This window comes from Canis lupus, chromosome 12 (genome assembly GCF_003254725.2).
Source record: "Canis lupus dingo isolate Sandy chromosome 12, ASM325472v2, whole genome shotgun sequence".
Taxonomy (NCBI): domain Eukaryota; kingdom Metazoa; phylum Chordata; class Mammalia; order Carnivora; family Canidae; genus Canis; species Canis lupus.
This window is the reverse complement of record NC_064254.1, coordinates 24315351-24333774: the sequence shown is the minus strand read 5'-3', so window position 1 is coordinate 24333774 and position 18424 is coordinate 24315351. Positions and strand designations below refer to the sequence as shown.

The 18424-nt window shown below is 38.0% G+C and overlaps 1 protein-coding gene and 2 pseudogenes across 17 annotated transcripts in view; 2 read left to right on the top strand and 1 right to left on the bottom strand.

The window, feature by feature from the left end:
- DST (dystonin) overlaps positions 1-18424 on the top strand; it is a 480962-nt gene that overhangs the window by 14416 nt on the left and 448122 nt on the right. The window lies entirely within an intron of this gene.
- LOC112641831 (nucleophosmin-like) lies at positions 798-2948 on the bottom strand (annotated as a pseudogene).
- Positions 7869-10750, top strand: LOC125752222 (transcription factor BTF3-like; annotated as a pseudogene).

The following is an 18424-nucleotide window of genomic DNA, read 5'->3' as shown; positions in this document are numbered from 1 at the left end:
ATGTTTAATTTTTTAAAAGATTTTATTTACTTATTCATGAGAGACAGAGAGAGAGAGGCAGAGGCATAGGCAGAGGGAGAAGCAGGCTCCTCACAGGGAGCCTGATGTGGGGCTCAATCCTGAAATCCTGGGATCATGCCCTGAGCCAAAGACAGATGCTTGACCGCTGAGCCACCTAGGCGTCCCAGTTTATGTTTAATTTTTGAAGAAATTGTCAAACTATTTTCCAAAGTGGCTGTACAATTTAATATTCTCACCAACAATGTATGAGGATTCCAGTTCCTTCACATCTTTGGCAGCACTTTTTAATTATAGCCATTTTAGTGTGTCTGAAGTGGTATTCTGTAATTTTAATTTGCATTTCTCTAATGCCTAATGATTTTGAGGATCTTTTCATGTTCAAATAGTTCAAATCTTTGGCCGTTTTTATTTTTATTATTTTATTAAAATACTGAGTTTTTTTCACATGTGTATTTTTGTCTCCCACCATTGCCATTTGTCTGACCACCACTACTAACTACAACCTATTGTAACATTCCATACATACTTACAACCAAGCAAAGGTGGAGTTCCATCTTTAAAAACTAAAGAGGCATTTTGAACCACACAGTCCTGGCAATGGAACCTGGACTACATTTTTCAGACACGGTAGGGAAAGTTTTCACTCTGCATTATAAAAAAGGACAGCCAGATAGAAACTTTTACAGCAGTAAAATAAGATGGGAGAATTTTAACAAATTGTTTAGTTTTTTACAGAGACTTCACTGTCAGACATCTTGAATAAGCCACCTGGTCAGTCATCCAGAACAATTCTTCACATAATTGATGACCTTGGCTTTCACTTGGGAAGAAAACCACCTTTTTCTCTATTTGTTTGCATTTTGCTTTAATGTATTCTGTGGAACTAGGTCCTTTCTGTGTTTTAAGTTTTTTTTCTTTGGATTTTGATGAATTCTTGGCCTTTCGATCTTGGTGTTAATGGTCTTGAGTCTTTAGCATTCTGGTTTGGTTTTTGTGTATTTTTGGCTGGAATATCTCATATAGATTTCTTTATTGGGGTTTTCCCTTTAGCTCTCCCATCATCAGAATTGTTATCATCATTATCCTATCATCATCTTCATCAGCAACATGTTTTACTTTTTCCTGTGGTACTTCATTACTACTTCCAGTAATAATCTACTTCCAGGAGCAGATCACTTTCAGATAAACTTTTTAGGAGTTTCACATCCTAGTCCTCTTCATCTTCTGACTCTGCAACTTCCTACATAGCTACCAAATGCTATCCATTAATATGCACAGCCCTGAATCACACTTCAATCATAAGACCACAGGTGGTGGTATTTGAAAGTCTCGGAGGAAAAAAAAAAAGATAAATAAAAAAATAAAAATAAATAAAGCCCCTAAATCATTGGCTGTACATTTTCAAAGTTGCCAGTGTTACTTTAATTGGCTGCTTTCATAATTCATTGCCTCTACTTCAACACTGTACGATTCACCTTTTTTTTAAAATTTTTATTTATTTATGATAGTCACAGAGAGAGAGAGAGAGAGAGGGAGGCAGAGACATAGGCAGAGGGAGAAGCAGGCTCCATGCACCGGGAGCCTGATGTGGGATTCGATCCCGGGTCTCCAGGATCATGCCCTGGGCCAAAGGCAGGCGCCAAACCGCCGCGCCACCCAGGGATCCCCGATTCACCTTTTTTTTAGAAAGAAGATCCAATATATTTATTATTATATGCATATAAAAGAAGCAAACATACCAATAAAAAGGTAAAAGGCTATGGAATTTAATAAAAATAATGAACACTGGGTTATGTCTTATATATGAAAATCAAACATTTATATAGCATTCTCAAATAAATTGTATAGAACAGATTAATGACTTCATTTGATTTTTTTAAATTGGGAGATAATTGACATATAGTATATTAGTTTTAAGTGTGCAACATAATGAGTCAATATTTATATATATTGAGAAATGATCACCATAATAAGTCTAATTAACATCCATTACCACACATAGTTCGATTTTTTTTCTTATGATTAAGATTTATTCTCAGAGTTGGGACACCTGGGTGTCTCAGTCGGTTAAGCGTCTGCCTTCAGTTCAGGTCATGGTGCTGGAGTCCTGGGATGGAGCCCCACGTTGGACTCCCTGCTCGGCAGGGAGCCTGCTTCTCCCTCTACCTCTGTCTGCCACTTTGCCTACTTGTGCTCTCTCTTTCTCTCTGTCAAATAAATAAATAAATAAAATCTTTTAAAAAAAAGGCTTATTCTCAGAGCAACTTTCAAATATACAATACAGTATTCTTAACTATAGTCACCATGTTGTATATTACATCTCCTAGACTTATTTTGTAACTCTAAGTTTGTTTCTTTTAACCCCTTCATCCCTTTTGCTTATCCTCCACTCCTCCTCCTCTGGTAATCACAATCTGTTCTCTGTATATATGATTCAGTTTTTTTGTTTTGTTTTATAGATTCCACATATAAGTGAGATCATAGGCACCAGAAAAGAAAACTGTGTATTCAGATTTGCCTATTTTTCTTTTTTAAAGATTTTGTTTTTAAGCAATCTCTACACCCAACCTTGGGTTCAAGTTCACAACCCTGAGACCCAAGAGCTGCCTGATCCACCAGCTGAGCCAGCCAGGTGCTCCAGATCTGCCCATTTTTTAATTGTCTTTTTTTTTTTTTCCTCTTGAGTTGTTCTGAGTTCTTCATATATTTTGGATTTTAAGTCCTTATCAGATATTGGTTGTACAATTCATCTTTTGCACTAGTCCCTAAACTGACTCTTCTTAAAGATAACTGGTGTTCATTTTCATCATTATTCACCTGAAAATGACAATCTTTGTTGGCTTTGGGTTTACATCTGAAAAGATAGTTCCGGGGCTTCATGGGTCTTATGTCCATGTTCACTGAATCTTCCATGGGGTGGTGGTACACGTAGGTGGGAGAGAAGGTGGACACAGATAAATGACTGCTATTCTAGAGAATAGCCATGAGGGATGGACTCCTACCAGGACTGATCTTTGCCTATTTTTAAACTGGATTTTGTGTCTTCTTGTGAGAGAGTTCTTTATGTATTCTTTTTTTTTTTTTTTCTCTTTATGTATTCTGGATACAAGTCCTTTAACAGACATAGGATTTGTGAATGTTTACTTACGTCTGTGGTTTGTCTTGGTGTCTTTTTAAACTTTTTCATTAAGTGTAATTTATCATTTGTTTTCTTTTATGGTTATCATATCTAAGACCTCTACCTCACTCAGGGCCATGACAATTTTCTGATTTTTTTCCTAGAAATTTTATAGTTCTGGTTCTTACATGTTATCTATGATCATATAGAGTTTTTCTTTATTTTATGTGTATATGCATTCTTGGTATACTTTTAAATATTAATAGAGTTCATCAGTGGAGCCATTTAATACAAACCTGATGTTTTCTTTGTGGGACTATCTTAAGTTACCAATTTAAAATTTAAGCATTCAATTTTTTACTTTTTATATGCCTATTTGGATTTTCTATTTCTTCCTGAGTTATTTCGATCATTTGTGTCTTTCTAGGAATTTGTTCATCTAAATTGTTTAATTTGTTGGCTTAATAGTATAGTACTTTCAGATTTCTTTTTGCTTATGTCTAGGCAGAAGGTTGGGTCTTTCATGATCTTGTTCTGTTGCACACTTATGTGACTATGCTTGCATCGAGGGCTAAGTGGCAGGAAGACAGAGAGAATATATTATAGTGGTGACAGTTGACCCCACCCTCTTGGGATCAGAGAGAAAGCTTTCCTTCCTAAGAGGTTTGGTTCCTATACTCTTGGGACTTCTGATGTTACTGCCTGTGGGATTGCTTGAGGGCTGGGGCTCAGGAGCACTCAGAAGAAAAAGTAGAGGATTTCTGCACTCCTTTTCTCACTCCTCAAGTCTGAATAAGGAGCCTTCTCTTGGAGTTCTCTCTTTCTGAGCCTCAGTACCCAGCTCTGGGTTTCAGGCTGTGATGCTGCATTGCATTCAGTCTAGGGAATACTGGAGACCAAAAATGGGAAACTCACGAATTACTTGGTGGTACTTCAAATTCTGGACGTTTTACTTCAAGCCCCCTGCTACTAGTGGCTTCTCAAAGTCTTCAGATAGCTAGTTGCTCAGTGGATTCTGTTCAGTTGTATAGTTGTGTTCAGTGGGAGACATATGCTTATTCTACTTTACTGTACCCAGAACCATGATTTTTCTTTAAGATTTTATTTATTTGGGAGAGAGAGAGAGAGAGAGAGCGCGGTAGGGGGAGGGGTAGAGGGAAAGAATCTTCAAGCAGATTCCCTGCTGAGTGCAGAGTCCAGCTGGGGGCTATCCCACAACCCATGAGATCGTTATGTGACCCTAAACCAAGAGTCGGATGGTCAATCAGCTGAGCCACACAGGTGGCCCACCATGATCTATTTTCAAGTAGTCTATCCTCCCTCCACCTTATTAAGCTCATTGCTTTTGTCTCTTTTTTTAATTTATTTTTTTGAAAATCTTGTAGCATTATGCCATCTAAGATGATACTGGTGGAGATGTGTATTGCTACATATAGCTCATGTAACATTGAAGATTCCATTTATATCATCATAATACTTATGCTTATAGTAACCTAACTTTAATATGTTTTCATTTGGAAAGCTTCTTATCTTTCCTTTTCCTTTCTGATCAATCTCATCATTTTCCAGATTGATGGATATTCTGGATTTCCTTCTAATTTCTGAAAACTAAATAGATTAGGATTAAAGAACTACCTGCTGATTTTGGAAAAAAACAGTATATATTTTATCCTGTTATTGATGTTATTTACAAAGAGAAAAGAACTCTTTTCTTCCTAACTCCAAGAATTAGGCAGTAGACTATTAACAAGCTTTAAATAACTAACTGAACAACTCTGGAGAATCATTAACAAACCTTAAATAAGTAAATTCCTGCCACTACCCACTCTGCAGTGAGCTGCATGGAGGAGGAAGCAGGCATTTCCAAGCATTTCAGACTGATGTAGAGTGTGACTGTCTCTTCTTTTAAAAGTTGCCATGGGGCATCCCAAAGGAATCTCAAATATATTTGGGAAGATTTGATGAAATTGTCTAGCTTTTTAAAAGTGATGCAGTGTAACAGAAATTTGTAATACAAATAGAAACTTAGTTTAAAAAAAATTTATAACAGGTCTGTTTCAACTGTTTTGAAGTCCTCCTGTGGGATCTCAACCTTTGGGGGACATTTTGAAAATCTGATGAAATCTATGGTCTATATCTCTAGAAGTATTAGGGGTACATGTATACATACGTTTGCATATATTTTCAAGTGCCTGTGGAGGCCCTTTTAATGCTCATATGTAGGTTCCTAGGGCAGAGATAGACCTCAGATAAGAAATCTTGCAGTATGATGACCAGATATCCTTGTCTAGTTAGGATTCACATCGTTTTGGAAACTTTCTACCAGTGGAAATTTGTCCTGGGTAATGCCTTCGACAGGGTGAGTTGAGCTTTAGTTCCTCACTATGGTTCAGGTGTGAGACATTGTAGATAACTTTTTGTATATTACTGGTAATACTTGGAGAAATAGTAATTCCTCAAATTGTTTCCCAATCCATAGTCTACAACTGGAGATTCTAGCTGAAATCTTTTTCTGCAGTGTAGAGGCTGATGTGCTCTAAATTTGTTTAACAGTGAAAAAGTACATCTTTAGGGAATATGTTGGGCTACAAAAACTTTTTTAGGACGATCTTTCTCAGCTTGCCTTTACCTTGCTGCAGTGATAGGGCTGCATAAGAAGTCAAGTGACATAGTGGAAATAATCCTGACTTAGTTGTTAAAAGACCTGAGGTCAAGTCCTGTTCTTTAGCTTAACTTGGGTAAGTCACTCAATATTGATGGGGCTTAACTTTCTCCTTTGATAAACCAGAAATAGCAATACCTCTTCTATCTTTTTTTGCAAGATGTTCTGAGAATCAGTGAAAATAGTATATGATTGAAAGATAAAGGGACACTTAGCTATGATAGAATGGAGACTTCATTCATTCACCATCCATTTTTTTTGTTAGTAAATATCTATAAATCTAACATGCATAGGGAATCTTTGATTTCTCTATTCTCCTGGTTAGATATATGGCTCTATTATCTCTCAAATACTTTTTAGAGTCTGTTTGTCTTGTATAGAAAAAAAGAGAATAAAAGGAAGGTTAGTGATAGAGAATGAGGAAGTAAAATGATTTGTGTAATAATTAATTTGAAAAAAAATCAGTAATTAGGTAGTTTATATGAGCTCTTAAGTTGATAGTCAAAAGAAGCAGGGTGATTTTAGGCTCTTCTGTAAGTAGTGAGATCTCATCCTGCCCCATATCCTGACCCAGAGATGACCTAGTTATGAGGAAATGATAATAGCTGCCATTTTTTGAGAGCTTTCCTGTCTTTACGTATGCCCTATCTCATTTAATCATCACTTGCCCAAGGTCACACAGAGATTGTTCCCAGAGCTGAAATTTCAACCGTGGTCCCTTTACCCAAACAGTCCATGCTTATAGCCAGGTAGCAGCAGAAAAGTGGGGCTGAATCAGAACAAGCTGAAGTGGCTTTTGCCTTTTCAAAGGTTCATAGGGATCAATGTTAATTCACATGCTTTAACCTTGAAAGCTCAGAATAACCTTTGAGCTTGCTCTCTAGGACTTAGAGTTAGAACTCCCATTGGAAAGCAGGTGGGAATCAGATGGAATCAAGTTTTAACTTTAAGAAGGAAAGATCTCTGAGCTCCATTTTTTAATTTTTGAAATTCTTAAAGAAGTGAATTTTCAACATTTAATCTATTATCTGACAGTGCCTTTTTCAAGCATATTGGAATTTATGTTTCTTAGTTATTAAAAAGGAAACGACATGATTACTATAACTTGTCAAGACAGTGCACTTTCTCCACTATTATTAGAAAGAAAAATTTGCTGGTGTTTTCCACAGATGTGATGAGATGCAGACTGAGGGGCCGAATTCCCCCTTGGTCTGCTCTTTGATGAAGCTGCAGCCTGCTGGTCACATTACTCATGTGGCAGAACAGAAAAGACCAAAGACTGACTTTTAAATAACATTCCTAGTTGTTTAGATTCCCTTAAAATATTTAGAATATCTAGCTATATGTCTGAATCAAACGCTGTACTGCATGGGAGGTAAAATGAGGGAATTTTGGCTGGCTACTGCTACATTATAATTTCTCTGGAACCCTCAAGAAAATAATGGACTCAAGCATGCCTTGAGCTGTTCTCTGAGAAACTATGGCAACGGGCCTTGTAATTAAAGCTGAACTGGTGTGTGTAGCTTAGAAAAACGGAGAGATACTGCCAACTGATAGGGAGAGTGTATGGGAGTAATCCAGAAAACTAAAAAAAACAATTCTTTTTAGATATATTTAGATAACTCTTTGTTATCTATATCGTTCAAAGAAACAGTAGGAAAGTCTTTCAGTGGATGTCAATATTTGGCTTTGGAATATAATATTTTCTCTGTAAGGAAATACAATTTCCTGATTATGCTTTTTAAGATTAATATTCAAAATAATTTATGTTTCCTGAGTCCACGTTAACTGAATTTGGAAGGACCAGCCAGGAGGCATCCCAGTTGCAGAGGCTAACGAATCTGGGGCAGTCAAAAAAAGGATGATCTTTTCATTTTGATAATGGAAACTATATACATAACACAGTGAAAAGCACTGGTGGGCAGTTGATGAACAAATTAGTAAACTGGCCCCCCGCTGAGATGAACCAGATTTACAGCCAACATGCTAGAATTTGTAAACTCAGAGCATACCAAAAAGTAATTTAAAAAACAAAAACTAAAAAAAAAACAAAAAAAAAACAAAAAAAAAAACTAAGAAGTCAAGAGTTGTCATTTTTCTAGGATCAAAATGTGTTATGCTAATAATCCCCAGTGATGGAGAGATCTTATCACCCTCTTTACCAGGGAGAGTTTGAGTTTATGCCTACTGTTTTAACATCCTTTCTGATTAGTGCTCCCATTCACTCTTAAAAATGTACCTGTTTGGGGGATAAATTATGTAGTCACTTGATACGGGCAATAGCAGAAAAGAAGAGCTGCATCTAATGAAATAAAATGTAATGGTGACAAATACAAAGCTCATAAGCCAGAGACAGTATAGGAACTGGCTCTTAATATAGTCTGTTATCCAGTCTCCTTGGCTCTGGCTTGCATTTTACCCTTTATTGTAACGTTGGCAGGGGTAGCTATCTAGAATCAGATCCCATCTTCCACTCCTTTTGTATGAGGGCTTCCCAGTGCTTACAGAATTACTCTATCCTTTCTCAATCTCAGTTCCACCCTACCTCTAATGCATGAATTACCTAAGCTCAAACAAGGCCTAGTTGTTCGATGTTCACTGTCCCCCTCTGTGTTTTCCTTCTATTGCCAGTGTTAGAATTCCTCGATGCTTTGTGTGTGTGTGTGTGTGTGTGTGTGTGTGTGTGTGAAACTCCTACGAATACTTAAAAATGAAGATTAAACATTTCCTCTTTCCTTCCTTTATCTCACAGTCCTCCCTTAATCCTCTCAAACATTCTCCTCTCTGGGATTGGATGAGGGCACCAGATATAGGGATTTATACATCTGTCTTCCCAAGGCAGGTACTATGTCCCATTGACCCTTGCTTGAATAATGCAGGGGTTAGGGACCCTGACTCCCTACCCCGAAGTTGAAAATCCATTTATTATTTTTGACTTCCCCCCAAACTTAACTACTAATAGCCTATTGTTGACTGGAAACCTTACTGATGACATAAATAATGGATTAACAATATTTTGTATGTTATATATATTATATACTATATCCTTACCTTAACATTAGCTACAGAAAAGAAAATATTATTAAGAAAATTCAAGGAAGAATTTCTGGTCTCCGTCCTAGCTACAATCTTGTGTCCACGCATGTGTGCACTTCATTTCAGCTGGTCTGCTTAAGACCCCCTGAATGTCAAGCCTAATCCTCCCGCTTGGTCCCATTTCTACTCCAACAAGATGAAAGAAACTATAATGAACCAGGAAAAACTCACCAGACCGCAAGCACAAGTGCGCATCGTTGGGAAAGGAACTGCTCCCTGAAAAAAGGTGGTTCATAGAACAGCTAAGGCAGATGATAAAAAATGTGAGTTCTCCTTAAAGGAGTTAGGGTAAGCAATATCTCCGATATTGAAGAAGTGAATATATTCACAAACCAAGAAACTGTGATCCATTTTAACAAACCTAAGGTTTAGGCATCCCCGGTAGTGAACATTTTCACCATGATAGGCCAGGCTGAGACAAAGCAGCCGGCAGAAATGTTACCCAGTATCTTAAACCAAGTTGGTGCAGACAGTCTGACTAGTTTAAGGAGACAGGCTGAACTTCTGTCCAGACAGTCTGCGGAGAGAAAAGCAACACTTGCTGCCAGAGAGGAGGATGATGAAGCTCCAGATCTTGTGGAGAATTTTGATGAAGCTTTCAAGGATGAAGTAAACTGAATTAAGTCAACTTCTGGAGAAGACAAAACTTGAAGTTACTGGGATCTGTTATTTTATATTATGACTGCTTTTAAGAGACACCTGGGTGGCTCAGTGGTTGAGCGTCTGCCTTCTATTCAGAGCGTGATCCCGGAGTCCCAGGATCGAGTCCTGCATCGGGCTCTTTGCATGGAGTGTGCTTCTCTTCCCTCTGCCTATGTCTCTGCCTCTCTCTCTGTGTCTCTCATGAATAAATAAATAAAATCTTAAAAAAAAAATTTTGTTCATGGAGTTGATGAAATCTAGGTCTCTAACATCTTTACGCCCAAGGCCCTGGGACACGGTAGCTCTTTTCAGTTTTTGCTTATACACAGTTTATTCTTTGCAGCTAATTAAACTGAAGAAATCTGGGAATAAAGTTGAAACAAGGTTGATAAAGTTTTCTTGCCTAGTTAAAGAAAATAAAAGGAAAAAAATTCAAGGAAGAGAAAATATATTTAATGAACTGTATTTATTTTAAAAAATCTGTGTGACCTGTCAGAATGGCTAAAATCAACAACACAAGAAACAACAGGGGTTGTTGGGGATGTGGAGAAAGGTGGAGGGACCCTCTTACAAAGTTGGTGGGAATGCAGATTGGTACACTGTGAAAAACAGTATGGAGATTCCTCAAAAAGTTAAAAATAGGACTACCCCACGATGCAGCAGTTGCACTATTAGATATTTACCAAAGAATACAAAAATCCTAAGTTGAAGGGATACATGCACCCTGATGTTTATAGCAGCATTATTTACAATAGCCAAATTATGGAAAGAGCCCACGTGTCCATCAATGGAATGGAATATTACTTAGCTATAAAAAAGAATGAAATCAGGATCCCTGGGTGGCGCAGCAGTTTAGCGCCTGCCTTTGGCCCAGGACGCGATCCTGGAGACCCGGGATCGAATCCCACGTCGGGCTCCCGGTGCATGGAGCCTGCTTCTCCCTCTGCCTATCTCTCTCTCTCTCTCTCTCTCTCTCTGTGTGTGACTATCATAAATAAAAAAAATAAAAAAAAACTTAAAAAAAAAGAATGAAATCTTGCTATTTACAACAACATAGATGGAGCTAGAGAGTTTATGCTAAGCAAAGTAGGTCAGTCAGAGAAAGTCAAATACCATATGATTTCACTCATATGTGAAATTTAAGAAACAAAACAAAACAAGCAAAGGTGAAAAAGAGGGATAGGGAGGCAGATCAAGAAACAAACTGTTGAGGCACCTGGGTGGCTCATTGGGTTAAGTGTCCAACTCTTGTTTTGGGATCAGGTCTTGATCCTGAGATTGAGGTCATGAGATTGAGCCCTGTGTTAATATTATCTCTCTTCCTCTGCCCCTTCACCCTCCCTAAAAACAAACAACCAAATCCCCCTTCCAAAAAACCCCCTACAACCCACCAGGCTTAACTCTAGAGAACAAACTGTTGGTTACCAGAGGGAAAGTGGGTGGGGGATGGGTGAAATAGGTGATGGAGTTTGAAGAGTGCACTTGTGATGAGCACTGGGTGTTGTATGGAAGTGTTGAATCACTGTTTTGTACACCTGAAACTAGCATAACGCTGTATGTTAACTAATTATAATTTAAATAAGAACTTTAAAAAAAAATCTTTGTGAGGCACCTGGGTGCCTCAGTCAGTTGTTTACCTTCAGCTGGAGTCATGATCCTGGGGTCCTGGAATCAGCCTAAGTCTGGCTCCCTGTTCAGTGGAGAGTCTACTTCTCCCTCTCCCTCTACCCCTCCCTCTGCTCATGTTCTCTCTCTCTCTCTCAAATAAATAAAAATCTTTTTTTTTGAAATAAATAAAAATCTTAAAAAATTTTTTTGTGTAAGTGGACTTATGCATTTCAAACCCATGTGGTTCAAGGTTCAATTGTAGTTTCTATCTTTTCTCCATAGCCTTGTGTGGCATGTGACACAGAATAGGTACTTAATATTTGCTGAATATTTGATGTTTGGTAAATATTTGATGAGTGGATGAATGGGCTTAAGTGGGTCAGTAGGGCATATTTGAGAAAACACAGAATAGCTGAAATTTGGTTCTGCTGTTTTCTCCTTCTTTCTCATTCATCTCCTCAAGATGCCCACTGCACTCATGCCTGTTTCTTGGCTTTCCAGAACACTTTCTTCAGGGTGTTACCAGGGCTTGCCTTACCCTTAAATTCCCCTCAGCTTCTGAAATCCCTTTTGCCTTTCTTCCAAACTTCTATACTATCTCCCATCAGGATGTCTTCCATTACTGAAGAATGCAGCTAGATATCATTAGGGGATAATCACTTCACCTTAATCCATTCCAGGTTTTAAAAGACTGACAAGGAGGCAGCAGGGAGTGTCTGAAATTTAAATTCCACAATAGAAGGGCTTACTTTGCCTGTTCAGATTTCTGACTGAGTGTATCACCTTCCCTTTCATACAGTATATTAATGCCATCTCTAAACAGGTTTTCGTGCCAGGATTTTGGATTATGTCATTCAATCGGACAAAGGAATATTTCGAGAGCTGCCTGCTTGTAACCAGTTTCAGCAACATTACTGTCTTTGTTTGGCAGCATTTGTGCAATTATTTGTATATTTTATTGCTTTTTTGTATCTTTTTGCATAAAGGAAGGAACATTGGAACAATGACTACTAATGATGATGATAAGGAAATTAGGTCTCATACAGCTAATGAACTTCAGGCAAAGATATAAAAAATCACATGAAGCAAGAGTCAATTCTTAGCCTCAAATGGATGCTCACTGATTTTAAGCTCATCCATAGTCTTTTATTACATATGGAAAAAAAAGCAAAAGCAAGAAACATGTATGCAAACCTGGAACTCTGTCCTTTGAGGCTGTATACAAAAAGGGAGCTATAATTATGGATTTTTAAAATTTATTTTTTTTATAACAAGGACTTTTTTATCTTATATTTTGGTTCCTAGGCCCAAAACCTAAGTCTCTCATATGGCTTCTGCACATGTTATTTCTTTTGTGCTTTCATGAAAACGTTTGGTACAGATGAGGGGCCATCTGTAAAAGTCCAGGAAGACATGCCTGGGTTTCCTTCAGGCTGCCCCTTCATTGTTGTTAACTCTTGCTTTAAATCCTTCTAGCAGCTGGAATCTAATATGTTTGCTGCAATTCACTTTAGTGGATCCCACAGTTAAGGCCCTGCAAAACCAGGGTAGGGCAAAGGCCCCTGGGCTAGATATTGAGATTTGTAAGATGAAGTCAGAAGTTCTGCAAACCATCACCGCTTTCCTTACTTACTTCCTTCATCCATGCAGAAATCACCAGAGCCTGGAGGGCAGCTTACTCTGGCCAGTGATTCTGAAGGGCTTGGTCTTACTAGAAGAGTGAACCCAACTGACTGAGAGAGACCCTTCTGTTTGAGGCCTAAATGGAATAAAATCAAGTTGAATAAGACCTACCCTTACCTTTGTGGAACTCTCTTCCCTTTATCTTACAGTGATTGTATGACCCCAGAAGAAATTGATCATTCATTGAAGTTAGTGTTGATGTTTCCTTTTTTCTCTTCTTTGGCTATTCCCGCATTTTCCTGAGAGTCACTATACTTGTGCATAGAATCAAAGGGTAAATTGGGTTTGTTATTGTTTGTTTGTTTGTTTGTTTTTGGGGCTCTACACATGAGATTTTAGTAATGGGTTTGGGGGAGTAGAACCAGGTAACAGGAAAGACTTTTTGTATGTTGGTATCTCTGTAGAAATTAAAGATTTAGTTAGGCAGTTGGGCTATTTATTTTAATTTTAGTTGCGTTTTTGCATAGGTTAAACATTCACATGATTCAGAAATTAAAACATATACAGGTATATATACATATATCAGTGAGAATTCTTTATGACATTCTTATGCCTTATATTTCAGGAAATCCTAGATAACATAATCACTGTTCTTAGTTTCTTATGAATCCTTTCATTATTATTTTTCTTTTTACAAGGAAATAAAAATATATTTTGTATTTCTTTTTCTGATATGCATAGTAACATACTATATACACTGTTCTGCATCTTGTTTTATTCACTTAATATATCTTGGAGAACTTTCTATAGAGTATACTCTATTTTATAAGTGCCTAGTATCCCATTGGATACAAACCATAATTTAGTTAACTATACTGCTGTTGATGACATTTGAGAATTTTCTAATTTTTTATTACAAACAATGCTTAAATGTTAAACCATAGTCATTTCACCTGTGTGCAAATGTTATCTGTAAGATGAACTCCCAGAAGGAGAATTATGGGGTCAGAGGTTTATGTATTTCAATTTTGATAAATAGTATCATGTGGGCCTCTGTGATGGTCTATTTTAATTACTAAGCTTCAAAATATGTCCTCTCTTATTGGGATGCTCTTTTGCATGGCTATTATTATTATTTTTCTCTCTTATGTGAATATTAGAATCATATTAATCATTTTAATTCTAATTTAAAAATTAGTATTTTACTGTGACCATGTTAAATGTGAATTTTATTAAAGGAGAACTGAATCTTGATTCAGTTCTATGATTTTGAGTTTTCCTATCTAATAATTGGTATGCTTTTCTATTCTAAACTTTTTTTTTTTTTTTAAGATTTTATTTAGAGAGAGAGAGGGAGGGAGGGAGAGAGCACAAGCAGGGGAAGCTGGAGACGGAGAAACAGACTCCCTGCTCAGCAGGGAGTCCAGTGTGGGGCTTAATCCCACGACCTGGGATCACATTGGAGCTGAAGGCAGATGCTTAACTGAATGACCAAGCCAGGTGCCCCCTAAACTCTTTTCATGTATTTCTTCCACATCTCTTGTTAACAGACGTTATTTCTAGTATTTTATTTTTTTGGTTGTGATTAGGAGTGGGTGTTTTTCTCATTGTATCTTCTGTTTGTAGTTTCTACATATGAAAACTATTGTTTTCGGGATGCCTGGGTGGCTCAGCAATTGAGCTGCCTTTGGCTCAGGGCGTGATCCTGGAGTCCCAGGATCGAGTCCCATATGGGGCTCCCTGCATGGAGCCTGCCTCTCCCTCTGCCTCTGTCTCTGCCTATCTCTCTGTCTCTCTCATGAATAAATAAAATCTTAAAAAAAAGAGAAAACTATTGGTTTCATTATCTTAACCTTGTAATGTGCTAGCTTATTTATTTTAATATTTGTAGTACTTTTCAGTGGAATCTCTTGGGTGTTCTAAATATACAGACATATCATCTGGGGCATCTGGCTGGCTCAGTTGGTAGAGCAAATGACTCTTTATCTTGGATCTGTAAGTTGGAGCCATGTGTTGGGTGTAGAGATTACTCAAAAATAAAATCTTAGAACAAACAAACAAAACCATGAACCTATCATCTGCAAATAGAGATTATTGTACATCTTCTGTTCCTACTGTGCATTTATTATTTCACTGTGTGTTCGTATTGGCTGGGATATCCAGCAGAATATAAAATAATAGTAAGAAGAGTAGGTATCCTTTTCTGGTGACTACTGAAAAATGTCTTTGGTATTTCCCTGGTAAGCAGAAGCTGGGTCTTAGGTTGAAATAAATACATTTTAAAAAAGATTTTATTTATTTATTCATGAGAGACACACAGAGACATAGGTTGAGAGAGAAACAGGCTCACTTCAAGGAGCTTGATGCGGGCCTGGATCCTGCGATCCTGGGATCACGCCCTGAGCTGAAGACATATGTTCAATCACTGAGCCACCTGGATGTCCTGAAATAGATACATTTTATTATGTTTCAGGGCTCTCCATCTGTGTTGGTTATTTATTTGTTTGTTTTCTGTTCTCTCAGCATCACCTTGCCCTTATATATATATATGTATGATAGCCTCTGGAGTTGGGGCCAGCACTCTTCAGACTTCATTTCTCAGATGTCTTTGACAGCTGCTTCCTGTTGCTGTCAATAGAGGGCACTAGAGGGGGCCTGGAAAGTGGGAGGAGGGAGAAGCACTTCCTGTCTCTGACTGCTCCTGTCCTAAGTAGCCTAGTAAAGTATCTCACCTCAGCCTCCAGCATTTTCTCTAGATAGCCTTAACCAGCCTCATCACTTCTGCTTATAGGTACCAGCAAAAGCCAGACAGTGGTTCCTACCCAGAGGGATGAGCCCCAACTCAGAGTCACTTTCCTTCCCGGAGCTCCTGAGGAACTAACAGCACCTGAGTGGTGTGCCTTGTGGGTCCTCTCCTTTGAGCTCCCATGTTCTTGTAAACTAACAGCTTCCTGTCCCTTCCCCAAACCCCACCCCACAGGTGGTAGCTGCAGTTATTATCTCTAGATTACCTTGGTGTCCTCTTTTTGCTGTGCCAGCCCTCCGACACCTGTTTCACCAGTTCCCTTTATTAAATCCCTTCTGTTGAGCTTTTCTCATGAGCTGATTAGCTTTCTGCTTTCCTGAAAAGACTCAGTCAATAACTTATCTATTCTTATTTTATTGAATGTTTTGATCCAGATTGTTCCCTGAAATTTTTTTTCCCCAATGCTTTTTTCTGTGCCAGTGGGGATGATTGTGTGGGTTTTCTTTTTAGACCTATGAACGATAATAATGGATTTTTCTAACATTGGACTCTATTTGGATTTCTGTAATAAATCCCCCTTCATCATGAGTTCTTTTTTTTTTAAAGATTTATTTTTTATTTATTTATGATAGACATAGAGAGAGAGAGAGAGAGGCAGAGGCACAGGAGGAGGGAGAAGCAGGCTCCATGCCAGGAGCCCGACGCAGGACTCGATCCCGGGACCCCAGGACCACGGCCCGGGCCAAAGGCAGGCGCTAAACCGCTGAGCCACCCAGGGATCGCCCATCATGAGTTCTTTTAATGGGCTGCTGATTCTACTTGCAGATATTTTCATTATGATTTTTAAAATCTTTATATGTGAGATTGGTGTGAAGTTTTGTTTTTTGGGGTAATCTGTCAGGGTTCTATTTCAATGCTGTATTTGCTTCATAAAATGTTTGGGTTTCCCACGTTTTTTCTTTTTTTTTTTTCCATGTTTTTTCTAAACTCTGGAACAGTTCAAAGAACATTTTACATTAGCCTTTCCAGGTTTCTGTTGTTGTTTTATCTGGTTTTTGTTTCTTTTTTTTTTTTTTTTTTTTTTGGTTTTTGAAGTCTGGTGGCATCCCTTTAGGAGATTTTCTGGGTCTGGTGCTAGTTTGGTGTCATGTTAGTGGGAGATTATTTTATTAAATGAATCCAGAATGACTCAAAAAAATGTTTGATGCTGTATTAGCTGGGCTAGTTGAGAAAAGCTGGTCCAAACTGAACTGAAATAGGCGGTGTGTCTCTGGTGCCCTTTAATCCCATTAATTATTGTACTTAGGTCTTTAAAAAGTAATTCTGCCTCTTACCTGCTCCTCTTTTCCATCCTATTCTGATGCCAGTCCCTGCTGAGATTACCTACTTTGAACTGCTACAGTTTTTGTTTTTTTTTTTTATTTTTTTATTTTTTATTTTTTTATTTATTTTTTTATTTTTTTTTGAACTGCTACAGTTTTTGATATGTGACCCTGCACATATCACATATTTGCATTTTAATAATGGAATCATGAATATGGTCATGACAGGATCTTGAGTCCTGGTACTTAATGTTCTGTGTCCCCTGTGTCTTCTGTTTTATGTTATGCAAGTACACTTACGTCTGAGGTGAGGCATAACTGTTCTAGGTCGAGGAGAGTGGGTCCTTCCACCAACTCAAACAGGTTTAATAAGCTTTTCACTCAGGACCCTTAGGAGGTCTCCAGCCTTCTTTTAAAACCCTCCCTAAAACATTAGGGTGACCAGCTACCTTGGAGAAAGCAAAGGAAAACTAGAAGAATGCATGGGTCAAATTTCTAATCTCATCTTTAGCTTCCTGGCTCATGAATTACTTTCAGTGGACCTTTTCTTGCTCTTGACCTTGTTGAGCCCTCACTCATTTTTTAAGCTTTGATCCTGGCTTTTCTTACACAGTGGACCCCCCCACCGCCCATGAACAAAGTGCGTCCTCCATGATGTCTCCTGAACATACTTCATGTTCCCTTCATTGCATCGCTTGCTTTTAAGTCTGTGTTCTCCTCTGGACTGGTTGTTCCTGAGGGTGCATTGTGTCTTCATTTTTATTTTTCAGTGCTGAGTACAGTGCTGCACACATAAGAGGCCTCAAAAAATATTGGTTGAATTATTGAATAAATAAAGCCTAAGTAAGAGTGGAAAAAAAGAAAGATGAATGACAAGTGGCTAAGTGGACTCTAAAGGGACTTCAGTACTAGGTACCAGATGCTAAAGGTGGGTTCTGAATAATCCACTTACACAGTGTGAAAGTAAACATCATGTTTTCATTCAGAGTGAATTTAATTTATATTTGATTTATGTTTCCAGTGCAGATGCTTTTCTGGCAACACACCTTTCTAAATCTGCTTGCTCGGAAGATGTATATCAGAATAAATCAGAAAAGACAGCTTTCAAGGCTATGAAAATCTAAAATTCTCTGGTAGCTTTGTAATAATCCGCCTTTTGTATCTGGGAGCTTGTGTTTGTTTTTCTTGCATCAGGAAATTTTGTCCTGCTTCAGGAAATGATGATAGTAGAGATAAGAGAATGAATGGGAATAATAAGAGATGCTAAAAATAGGCCCGTGGGGAGATGAAATGACCTGAAAGCAGAGGATTAAGTTGAGAGGTTTGAGGGAAATTAAAGCTCTTTCCATGGTGCCTCCACCTGGAAAGTATAAATATAGAGCATGGAATTATGTTTAGCTTGAATGTTTTCCCATCTTGAGCTGCTAGAAAAATTTTAATTGGCAATCTGTGTTTGGATGACAATGGGAGGATTTAGAATTCTTTGGACCCACTTTAGCCACAAAAATTATTCAGGAACATATAAACATTGTTATCCTTATCTTGCTGCTCCACTGATGATACCTGCCTGAAGTATACCTTAATAC